Here is a 12,822-nt window from a genome sequence, read left to right as displayed (position 1 = left end):
TCAGGGGAGAAATAGTTCATGACAGGAGGAAGGCAGCAAAACAACAAGCAGCAAGTGGCAAGTGAGGACAGCAGGCTTCTATCACTCACACTCAGGGTAGGCCTTCCCATTATCCACACCCAGAACTATGCCAAACCAATCGGGGGATGAATTTAGTAATCACATACCCTTAATCCCAGCATCATATTCTGTAGATCCAGTCACTTTTGGAAAGCCCCACTTAGGACAACAAGCTTTGGAGGGACATCTAGAAACAAGCCATATCACTGGTTTTGGGGCATTGGTGAGGTTGTATATTCCCCTAAACCCAATTAGATTGTTCTCTTTCTAGTGGGTAGGAGTGTATGCAGTATGTGTTGGTGATATCATCCTATCCAGGGTGTGTCTTGCGAGGCTCTCTTTTGTCCACAGGCATAGGGACTATTCCTGGAAGCAGGGTCTTGCTTATTAGCAGCAGTCTCTTTGGAGTCTCCAGATTTTCTCCCTACAATCATTTTGGCCTCTATTTTGACTTACAGGGAGGGTCTAGAATTATCCTCATTCTTGGCCTACTTGTCTGTACCACCCCATCTCCCCTTTATAGCACTGGAGTTGGAACCCAGGAGTCCTCTACTACTTAGCTACATCCCTGGCCCTTTTTGATTTTCATTGAGATGGATTCTGCTAAGTTGCCCAGGCCAGGCTCAAATTTGAAATCTTCCTGAGTCACTGAGGTTATAAGCAGGCACCATCAGTGTTATGGCTTAGGTCTAGACATCCTTCCAAAACCTCACATAGTTGTGAGGGGCAGCTTTTCAGAGGTGACTGGATCTAGACTGAGTGATCCTGAGATCAACAGTGTGTGGTTACTACACAAGTCCACTGATTGGCATGATAAAGTAATGGCTAGTCTTAAGGGTGTGAGTACTATATCTGCCTTAGGGTGGGAAGCCTGTATAAAATACAAGGGACAGAAAAAGGACTAAAATCCTCTCACCTGAGAGCTTGCCATGGACCATTTTTCCTCTGTGGTGCCACTCTGCCATACCACCCGGCCTTGGAGCCAGCTGACTATAGGCTAAAATCTTGACAAACTGTGAGCCAAATAACTATTTCCTCTTTTAACTTTTGGTGTCGGGTATTTTGTCTCAGCAATGAGAAAAGTAACTAAGGCAACAAGCCAACTTGTTTCCCTTTTTGTACTAGTCCCAACCCACTCCATATGTCCATATGTTCAACTTAGTTTTGGCTGTCTAGACTGGCATAAAGGCCCCTGGCTGCTGGAGAATTCTTGTAGCCTTCTTCACTTCTTTTTGCATCTGGAGCTCCAGCTGAGCCCTGGCTTTCTTATCATAAAATAAAATATTAACCCACAATCTTGGCTTTTTTTTTCTAGCTTTGAAGAAAATTCAGTCTAATGGGATGCTGACTGTACTTGTCCATTTTCTTCTTTCACCAAGGTCCCACAGAAATATCAGTCAACTCCTTGAGTATTTTTAATCATTTAAAAATATTTCTGAGGGGGTGGGGAGATGGCTCAATAGAATAAGAGCTTCCCTGGCAAATGCAAGTGTCTGAGTTCAATCCCCAGTTCTGCAAAAATAAAATAAAATAAAATAAAAAAATAAAAATATTTCTGAGGGCCGGCCAAATAGCCCGGCGGATTCAAAGCACCTGCAACCAGGCACAGGGGCTGGAGGTTCGACCCCGGGCCTGCCGTGTCGACCCCCCCGCCCCCCGCAGTATGCTGAGACAGTAATTGAGACTGGGTGCGGTGGTATGTGCCTGTAATCCCAGTTCTTAGGAGGCTGTAAACAGGCAGATCACTACAAGTCCAATCTAGTAGTGAGACCCTTTATGTCCTGTAGATCCTTCCCTAAAAATACCAATAATAAATAAATAAATAAATAAATAAATTTTTTAAAAATAAAGTATTTCTGAGGGACCAGCCAGATAGCTCAGCAGAGTAAAGCGCCTGCTTAGGCAGATGCAGGGACCGGAGTTCAATCCCCAGCCTGCCGTGCTGGCCCAGCCCTGGGGCGTGCTGAGGCTGCAACTGAGACTGGGCCATCGTGGCATGTGCCTGTAATACCAGCATTTGGGAGGCTGAAAACAGGAGAATCACTACAAGTCGGATCTGTGTAGTGAGACCCTGTAGACCTTGTACTAAATACTTAATATAAATAAATATTAAAAAAATTCTGAAGCAATGTTAATGGGCAGAAATCTATTCCTGTACAATATGAGGTGCAATTGGCGATTATGGTAAATATTTAGTTTTAAAAATGAATTACAAGGGGCAGTTGGGTACAGTTGTTGCAACTTTTTCGAGAGGTTGGTTTCCTGGGAGATCCCAGGTGGTGACAGAGCCCGGCAATGGCAAGAGGCAGAAAGATGTCCAAGCCCCGTGTGGTGGAGGTGGCAGTGGCAGCGGTGGCAGTGACTACCCTGGTCCCAAAGATGGTGGAGCGGTGGGGCCCAGGGAGGCACCGCACCGACAGGAAGAATGTATTCACTGGGCAATCAAAGATGTATTCCTACATGAGCCCAAACAGATGCTCTGGAATGCATCCCCTCTCCAGGAAGAGAACTCAGTTGCACACCATGAAGTCAAATGCCGGGGAAACCAGTTGCTGGGATCTAGAGGAAACAAGCAGAGGAAAAAAGTGCTGGGAACGCTGTACAAAGCGCTGTGAAGTCTGAGGAAGAGAAACTCAAAGCGCCAGGAAAGGTTCCCGGACCCCTTTTCCAAACCAATAAATCGGAAGCAGCAGAACATCCAAAACCTCCAACCTTGTCTCGTGATTCTACCAGCACAGCTATCACCAGGCAAGCCCTGAAAAAGCCTCTCAAGGGCAAACAGACGCCTCCGGAAAGAGCTCAAGGGAAAACAGAACAGAATTGCAAACTCACGGACTTCTATTCAGTCTGGAGAAGTTCTAGGAAGCGCAAAGCAGAGTTGCAGTCGGAAGAAAGGCAAAGAATGGATGAGTAGATGGAGAGCAGGAAGGAGGAAGGTGTGAAGATCGACCTTATGGATGATAAAGGCAGGGGTGTGATCGTCATCAAGCAGTTCTCCAGGGGTGGCTTCGTGGCAGAGTACCATGGGGACCTCATAGAGATCACTGATGCCAAAAAGCGAGAGGCTCTGTAAGCACAAGACCCCCTCCACAGGTGCTACATGTACTACTTTCAGTATCTCAGCAAAACCTACTGCATGGATGCCACAAGGGAGACGAACCGCCTGGGCCAGCTGATGAACAATAGCAAGTAAGGGAACTGCCAGACCAGGCTGCAGGACCTGGACTGCGTGCTGCACCTCATCCTCCTTGCCTCCCGTGACACTGCAGCCCTGGAGGAGCTGCATTACGACTACGGGGACCACAGCAAGGCGTCCATCCGGGCCTACCCTTGGCTGAAGCACTGACCACCCGCCTGCCTGCGCTCTTCAAGGACAAAGTGCCCTCAAAGGGAAATGGGCTGTTTTTGGTTTTATTTTTACACACTTAATCTTAGCAGATTACTTCAGATGTTTTTTTTCAAAAGTATATTAAGATGCTTTTCACTGTAGTATTTCAATACCTGTTATAGGTTTCCAAGGTGGACTTGAATTGAACAGATGGCTTTATATTATCAAAAACATTTTTATCCCAGTTGATTGTGTACCTTTTTTGCACACAAATCACATGTTTGTGCTTCCATACATGAAGTCAAAGACTCAGTACAGGTTTTAGAGGAAACAGTCAAATATGATTTTTTTTTTCAGAACCAGGATTGAACTCAGGCCCTCGCGCTTGCCAGGGAAGTGCTTATTCCACTGAGCCATCTCCCCGGCCCCAAGAGTCAAATATGAACTAGGAAGCCAGGAGAGAGCCTCCTGCCTTGGCCTCAGATCCAGGACCCACTCCACCCCATGCCCAAGGACAGGTGAGGCCAGGGGACCACGCTGTACCTCGCAGCCTTCCGGCGATGTATACAAGCTCTTGGTCTCACATCTGATAGGTGCACCATGAAGTGAACGAATCTTTTTGAAAAGAAGGGTCCGCAGTAAGCTCGTCTTCCCCTCTGCTTTCTCCAGAGCTTCCTGGGCCCAGGCGCATGGGCCAGGCATGAAGTTGCTCTTCCATAGACTGCTGCTTTTTGGAGTTCCCAAGGCCACTGGGGGGACTCATGCTAGAGGCCGGCAGGGCTGGCCGAATCTGAGTTCATTCTTTATAGAAATGTGAACACTGAATTTATTTTAGTGTTCAGGGGTCTCACTACTAGATCAGACTCGTAGTGGTCCCTCTATTTACAGCCTCCCAAGAGCTGGGATTACAGGCGTGTGCCACCACTGCCCAATCTCAATTTCTGTCTCAGTGTGGAGCCGGCACAGCAGACCCAGGGATCACACCCCTGGCCCCTGTGCCTGCTTGCAGGTGCTTTAATCAGCTGAGCTATTTGGCTGGCCCTGTATATAGGTCTTGAAATGAGTGAAGTGGCTGTGTTTTGGGGGTTTGGTATTTTGTTTTTGTAGGAGAGATTTGAGATGGTTCTCTATTCTAATCAGAAATAGTTTTGTAGTGGGACCAGAAATGACTCCCCACTCCTGCCTGCCTGCATTGCCGGGTTGAAAGGTCCCAACATGCTGCCACGGCCTTGTGTTTGTTAGACCACCTGGTGTCCTCGCCCTGAGGACAGAAGCACTAAGGTGGGACACCAGGACTGCTGCCCTGGCCATGCAGGAAGCAAGGACAAGGCATAGTGCCCATAGTGGCGAGGAGTAGTGGCCACCTCCCTCCTGGGGCATTCTATTCTCAATCCCCACCACCCTGACCCCCGGCTACTGGTGCTACCTAGAAAGTCTTCCCTACCCCATCCAGGTTAACAAGGATGATCCACCGGAGACCATCATGTGAGAGATGATGTCTTGGTTATATCTGTTTGTGGTTTCATTTTGTATTTAAGCAAACCAAAAAAGGAAATAAACTTGAAAATTATTTGTCAACATAAAAATGAAACGAAAAATTAAAATATTTATTTCCAGGCCAAAAAAAATAATTGAATTACAAGGGCTGGTGAAATATCTCAGTGGACTAAGCACCCGTTTATGCAAGCACAAGGGCCGGGGTTCGATTCCTTGTACCACATGCCATGCTACCCAGCCCGGGGCACACTAAACCAGAGACTGAGTCTGGGTGTGGTGGCACATGCCTGTAAGCCCAGCACTGGGGTGGCTGAAAACAGGAGGATCACTATGAGTTTGAGCTGGGTAGTGAGACCTTGCACCAAGTCCAAAAAAAAAAAAAAAATTGCAGTAAAAGACATGCTGCCATTAATCACTCAGAATACTCCCTCTCACTTTGAAAGCATTTGTCTCATCATTCTTGCCATGTTCTCAAGCAGTTTTTAAAATTCTTCTTTCATGAGTATCTCGAGTTGTGTTGTTGTGGCTACCTCAATGTCCCTGAGTTGATTTAAAAGGTTTACCAATTGTGGTCATTTGGATTTCAGGCAAGAGGCAGAAGTTGCATTGTGCCAGATCTGGTGAGTAAGGTGGATGAAGACTCGTGGTAATGACTTTGTTTACAAGATTGCCTTTCCGTTGGATGGCTCTTGGCAGCATCAAGCACTGTGTTTTTTCATCACACCTCGTAAAGACACTCATGAAAGAGGACTTCCAGAACTGCTTCAGAAATTGGAAAGAATTTGGGGATAAGAATGTTTGAAATGAGGGGAAATATTTTGAAGGGAATTAATGGCACGATGTCTTATTTTCTGTAATAAAATTTTTCAAATGTAAACTGTCTTTGGATCATATCTTTTATAGGCTATGGAAGAAGAGAAGTTCAGCTAGGGCTGAGGACAACAGAACTCCTCAGATAATGCCTGGCACTTAGGTAGCCTTGAAGATGTGGGCAACCTGCACTGGAAATGCCCAAAACCATGGTAGGAAGCCTCAGACATCAGACTTGAAATATTTATTTTCTGCCTTTCAGTCACATTTTCCAGCCCAGTTCTGAGGCTGGGAAACATAGAGACAGTTGAGCTATTTGTTTGGAGATTCTTCAGTAAGTTGATGAGCTTCTCTCTTTCCAGGAGTGGTTTGTAATGCCAAGAAACTTCATGGATCATTTCACTGCTCTTGATTCTCTCTCGGGTCATTGTTGGCCTTCATCCCAGCCCTCCTCTGGTAGCCAACTCTCTCATTCCAGCAATCATTTCTTTGCAGGAGTTTGCTTCTAACCTTTCAGCGTGTGTCCCAAATATTTAGTGATGGACTCAATCCAGTAGAATGATTTTTTTAACTCATTTAAATCACTTAGGAAAAATGAAAGCTGTAAGCTGAATAAACATTGCAGTTGCCTCAGCGCAATCATTCCTGGCTGGAGTCTCCCCAATGTAGCCATTCCTGGGGCCCTTTCCGTTCTGCCTCTCACCTTCCTGGCCCATCCAAGAACACTGGGGCTTTAAGGAGCCTGTTATCACGTGCAGGGTTTCTTTGGGCTTCTTTGTACCCTGTCAGCCCACGGTGCTCCTTGAGCAATCAAACCTTGACTTTTTCTATATGATTCTTTGTTTCCTTCAAGGTTTATTGTGGGGTGTGACACCTGCACTGTTTCTGTGACCCCGTAGCCTGCCTCACATGCTCAGGCACAGAAAGAATCGGCTTCTCTCTGAGAGGGGCAGGACAGAGGGTTGGCACAGACAGAGCAGAGCTTCGGCAGGCCCACTGGCTCTGTTTATCACTTGCTATTTTGAGACTTTCTTCCCATGGAAATGTTGCGTGGCTCCAGTGCTAGAAAGAAGCATGAGATGAGTTCCATGTGAGGAAACATTTTGAGTGTGTTGCCGCATCACGCTTATGTTCCAAGACTTGCTTAGGTGGTGACTGCCCAGGCAAAGTGAGAAGAAAGGTCTATGAGCCTTACATTACCTGACTCCTGCAAGGCCCAAAAGGAGAGACAGGAAGGAAGAAATGAAGACAGGGAGGGAGGGAGGGAGGAAGGGAGGGAATCACCTGGTCCTGCTTTTTCTGTAGTCCAAGGAACACGTGTATTTGGCCTCAATTAGACATCTAGCTGCTTTGGCTTTCCTTAGAACTTGATAGGTTTGTGGAAACAGCCCCAGCAAAGTTCTGTTTCCTTCGTGCTTATTACTGCTGAAGCACTGGGAAAGCTATGATGACTCTTTCTGATGCTAAGGTCACATATGGTTTGGAAAAGATAGACTTTTTATTCACATAGCCCTCCTGCTTGTAAGAGGGGAAGCACACAAGTAGGATTTGCAGGCAAAAGAACCCACTCTAGCCTTGGAGAAAGGACAGGGAGTCATGGGCAATAAGTACCCGGGGAGTCCCCGGCCTGCCCCTAGGACAAATAGAAAGCATATTAAGGACATGAAGAAGCCATTTACTCTCACTGTCCCATCTTTGGTGGGGGGGGGCTTACTTTAATTACTCCTTTCAGTTCATTCACCATCCCCAGCACTTCCTGACTTCCTGAATAGATCTAGGTGTCTCTCTGGAGCCTGCACAGTTCTCCTGCAGCTGGCTCTGTCACCCTACCTCTGATAAGCTGTTCCATATGGTTGGGCTCTTTGTTCTCACAGTGCTAGGTTTTACAACTTCCCATTGACTAGGAGTTTCTTATTTTTTTTTCCAATGGGCTCTTCAGGGATTTGCACCTCCCGCTAATACACAAATTATTTTCTCAGTTGTGTCATGTCCACACCTAATTTTAGCAGCATTTCCATGACCATTGAGAGGAATTCAAGGCGGAGCCCCTGCAGAATCTCACTTCTCTAGGTAGACATCTCCAATACTATCTTGTGCAGCCTGCTCAGAAGGAGCACCCCCCAAGACTTTTGTGATAATAAGTGAAAAGAGCACAGGTAAGGGTATTTGGGGCCCCCCTGCAGCTGTCTGTTCACCCAGTAGACAGTCCAGGCCTGTTTTGTAGAGGCGAAGATAATCAGGAGAAAAGTATGTGTTTCAGGGCAATGAGCTGGAGCCTCAAGGGGCAGAAGTTAGAATGGAATTGAGTTGGTTACCTTCAGCTCCCACAACCGACCAGAAAGCAGCAGGCTGGGGTTACTTCATCACAATTTACTTGATACTACTGCCTTAAATAATGTCAGTCTTTCTTTTGACAACCAGTGCTAAAAATATAGCAGCCTAACAATCGCGTTCATATCCATGCCATGCTAATGTACCCAGGCAACAGCATGGTATCAAGCAGTGGTGTTATTGCTATATATTAGAATTACCTGGGGGAGCATTTAAAAGCTGCTCATACCCAGGCCTCACCTTCAGGGACTGTGCTTTAAATGGCCTGGAATGGGACTTGGGTGTTGGGATGCGTTAAAGCTCCCCAGGTGATTCTAATGTGTAGCCAACATTAAGAACCACTAGTGTGGAGGAAAGAACATGGCTTTAGTGTTAGAATAGTTCAACTCCCAGCTCTGCTCCTTAATAGCAGTGGCCTCTCTTAAGCCTCCATTTCATTGTCCATTCCCAAAGGATGATAATAGTAGCTCTAAGTCTTTAGGCACAGCTGTCATCCTAGCCACTCAGAATGCTGAAGCAGGAAGACTGAAAGCTTGAGTCCAGCCTAGTAACATAACAAAACTGCCTTAGTCACTTTCCACCACTGGGACGCTACCAGCTCCGCACAATGTAAATAAAGAAAGAGAGGCTTATTTTGGTTCATGTTTTCAATCCGTAGTCTGTTGGCTCCAAGGCAGGACAGCATAGAAGAAGGGCATTGTGGGGGAAAAGCTGCTCATGTCCTGAGGAAGGGAAGGAGGGAAGGAGGGAGGGAGAGAAGGAGGGAGGAGGGGGGGGGGGGAGAGAGAGAGAGAGAGAGAGAGAGAGAGAGAGAGAGAGAGAGAAACAGAGAGAGAACAGGGAGGGAGATTCACCTTAGTAGCTCATGCCCCAGTGGCCTGCCCATTTCAGCCAAGCTGTCCATCCTGTACTACATTTAGCTATCTGACCTCCATGATTCAATGATCTTCCTAACACTGTGTATATGAGCAAAAGAGGCTTTGGGGGACACCTAGATAGAAACCATAACAAAGATCCTGTCCCAAAATAAAATGAAAAGGGCTAGGGATGTGGTTCAGTGTTCCTTCCTGAGTTCAATTCTCAATATTGCTGCAATAACAACAACAACAAAAATAAACCATACTATCTCTATTGGAGGGAAAGAACTAATGTATATAAGATACTTCCTGCCTGGCACGTAAGTCTCCACAGCACACACATACTGCCATTCAGACTATCAAGTTCAGAAGTTTATAGAAGTGACCCCTCTTTAAATTTTGTCTAGGTTGCAATATCTGAGGTAGAAAAGAGACTGATGAACTTGCTCAGCACTGAGAACTAGGCTTTCTAGCCCAGAATATAGTAACATTTCCATGCAAGGAGGAGAGCTTAATGAGACACACAAAAGTGGATTTCATAATTCACAAATGTTTAGTTGTACGAAGACCAGATGAGGGGGGCAGGATTTGACAGTTCCTATGAAAGTGACCTTGGGCTTCTGAGCTGACCACAAATTAAATAAGCGTGGGCAGTGCTGGGCAACTGCCAAAAGAGCCACAACATTCTAATACTCCCAGGAAAAAGCAAAGGAGCCCAGAGTTGGCCCACACCCATGGGCACTCCCTGCCATGGGGATTTTGCTAGATCCATAGGAAGACAATGGCAAAGGACAGTGCAGCATGTGTCACATGGAGAACTGCTGGAGGAACTAGCTACTTTCCAAAAGTAGCTTTTGGAAAAGCTACTTTCACTGTTGTCAAGTCCTTACAAAGCAGAAGGACTTGTGGCTACTTTGTGTTGTATCAGTGAGTACTAGTTGTAAGTAGGTATGTTTCAGCTTATCATGGGGTGCCAGGTGCAAGGAGGTAATTTTATGTATGTATGTATTTATTTATTTACTTTGCAGTACTGGAGATTGAACTCAGGACCTTGTGCATGACAGGCAAGTGCTTATTCTACTGAACTATCTGCCCAGCCCAACTTTAATTTTAATTTTAGAGACAGGATCTGGCTAGGTTGCCCTGGCTGGCCTAACACCTTGGGGCAGGCAATCCTCCTGCGATAGTCTCCCAAATAGCTGGGACTACATTTGTCTACCACCCCTCAGGGCAAGGAGATCACTTTGGAAGTTCTAAACTACTGTGATTCTGGAAGAATCTTGTTCTTTAAAGCTCCTTGTTTGTATGGACAACCAAAGATCTAGTGGCGGCTCTGTGGTTGCCAAGTTGTGTGCTCATAGACAAGTCACTCTTTTGTTTGGGCTTTAGCAAAATGTTAGTTAATTCATATCAAAGAAGCTGGAAACATCACTCAGCAAATATTTATTGAGCATTTATTGTGAGCCAGAGTATACATAACTTGTACTCAGATATTTCTGCCAATGAAGGCCATTATTCGTAGTATTTCTTGTGACGTTTTAACATACATTCACAATGTCCCACATTCTCCCACTGGAGGTCCAGCTGTTGGGAATGAACTAACTGAAGATTCAAGGGATTCTTAGACCACAACAATAGAAGACAGAGGAAACTTGCTTATGTAGTTTGAGGAGGCTGAGTGGGAATCAAATCCATATTTACCCCTGAAGAAGATAAATGCTCCTTAGAAGAAGGATTTTTAAGAAATTTCATTTTCATCAGCTTTTTGCTATGCGATCTGTGGATCAAAAGCATTTTCTGCACATGGGTGTATGGGGAGGCACATGGCAGGCTTTGGGAACTTCTGGTTCAGTGCTTAATTATATCCAAACTTGGCAAAATTTAATTTGAAGTTTTGCAATCTGTAGGAGAGGGACAGGTTAGGTGGCTTTTTTAGTGAATTGCCAGGTATTTGAGAGCAAGAGCAAAGTACTTTCTGAAGCTATCAGGCTTGGAGGAACTTGACAGGAAGGCACACCTGAAGCTGGCCTGAATCGCTGTCCTAGTCCGGAGCTGGCACAGTGGGCACTCGTCCAGAGTGGGTTAGGGTTCAGCTGGGTGCAAGAGCCCCCCCCCCCCCCGCCTCTGGTTCTCCAGGATCCTCTGGCGTATTCTGATTCCACCTCTGAGCTTCCTGGGAGTGGCAGACTGATGTGCTCTCAGGAGTAGCTGTGCGGCCCGTGCTGTGGCTTCCTCAGTGTAGCTAAGAGCATCACGGGCACCTTCAGGGCTCTGATCATTTGCTTTGGTGAACCTGGTGACTCCAGCCAGCTCCTTCCAGCCACCCATCGGAGGCTTCTGGCTTTGATTATGTTGTGTTTCTCTTTCCTGGACTTGACCTGATGAGTTCTGGGGCTGTCTGCTTTCTTCCCTAAATTCAGATTCATTCTATTACTTTGGGCCGGAACAAATGATGTCTGGACTTGCCCAGAAAGTCTGGAATGCCGGCTGCCTATTCTGTGCTAAACAAATTCACAGCCTGGAAGTCTGGGGCCCTGGAGTTTAGCTTCAGCTTAAGTACTAACCACACAACAATTTTGGTAGAATCACATTGCCTCTCTAAGCCTCAGTTTCCCTGCTACCAAAATTAAGGTGCTGCTCTGGCTGATACTCTGATTTTCTGTTTTTTTCTCTTTCTCTTTCTCTTTACATCTACAATTGCTCTTTTATACACATTTACTTTTCTATCTGCCATCTTGTTTTCTTGCTTTCTCTAGCCACTATCTTTCTTCTCCCTCCACCTTTTCCAGGCATCTTCCCTCTTACTTTCTGTCCTACCTATTTTTCTTTCTGTGCCCCTATTGTCACCATCTTATATGGCCTTCTCTCTCTTGAATAGCCAGTAGAAGGAATGAAGCATAGTTTTGAAGCATGTTTGTTGATTCAAATACTGTGGTCACTTTTAAAGGACCTAAAGTGAGTCAGATCCTGCAGGTAAAAGCAGCTTCAGCAGCACCTTCCCTTGAAGAACTAGTTACTGCCCACAGAAGTGGCTTTTGACAACTAAATATGACCTACACTTGACATTTGGTTTGTGGGTCAGTGGCCACCCTAGAGGAGAGGTTCCTTACCCTTGGCTGTGGCATCTGACCCACTTGGTTAGCTTAGGCTGTGAGTACACCATTGCTAAAAATAGTTGGCCTGGGTGGGGGCATCGTCTATGTGGCTTGAAACGTGATGAATCTGGAGAAGGGGGTGCCATGCTTGCTATATAAAACGTTAGACACACTGCAGCCTGCAGGATTTTTTTTCCAAGATAGAACCATTGTGTAACACTCCAGGCATTAAATCTCCACAAATCCCTTAGACCAGGTGGGGAGGAATTTTGTACTTGGTGAAAAACTCACATTTTGGACATTGAATTCATGTATCTACAATATATGAATGGCAATGGAATACACATCTCTGACAAAAGTAAGCAAAAAAGGGGGATATAAATTAAGCACCATTTTGTAGTGAAAAAAATTTATATCTGTATATACAAAATAGTTAGCATAGATATACAGCTACTTTCTCTTAGTTCAATGAGAAGAAAGTTTTGAACTAATAGTGTTTAGATAAGATATCATGTCTGCATCTTGTACTCTGAATAACTACTATGAAGACAACAATATGCAATGTATTCACTATTGTAACTGTCCTACTAACCTCTTTTGAAACTGTCTCATTGCTACTTCTTTCTCAATAAAATTATTTTTTAAAAAACTATACTTTCCAATAAGCCCATTACTTAAGTGATTAGACAAGTGAGCGAAAGCACAGCTTTGGATAAGTAGCAGTGGGACAGTGGCAAGTCCTTCACAGGGACCTGAGTATTCCCAGGCTGCAGAACTGCCTTGAGGGAACCTACCCCCGGCCTGGGAACTTACCCCAGGCTTAGCCTTGTTGCCTATTCCTGCT

The 12,822-nt window shown here is 45.5% G+C and overlaps 1 pseudogene; it reads left to right on the top strand.

Moving 5' to 3' along the window:
- Positions 1 to 2,355: 2,355 nt before the first annotated feature.
- Positions 2,356 to 3,406, top strand: LOC101588106 (annotated as a pseudogene).
- Positions 3,407 to 12,822: the final 9,416 nt, after the last annotated feature.

The sequence above is a fragment of the Octodon degus genome, unplaced genomic scaffold, assembly GCF_000260255.1.
Source record: "Octodon degus isolate 3935 unplaced genomic scaffold, OctDeg1.0 scaffold00063, whole genome shotgun sequence".
NCBI classification, from domain to species: Eukaryota; Metazoa; Chordata; class Mammalia; order Rodentia; family Octodontidae; genus Octodon; species Octodon degus.
The sequence above is the reverse complement of the archived record's forward strand: the minus strand, read 5'-3'. Positions and strand labels throughout refer to the sequence as shown.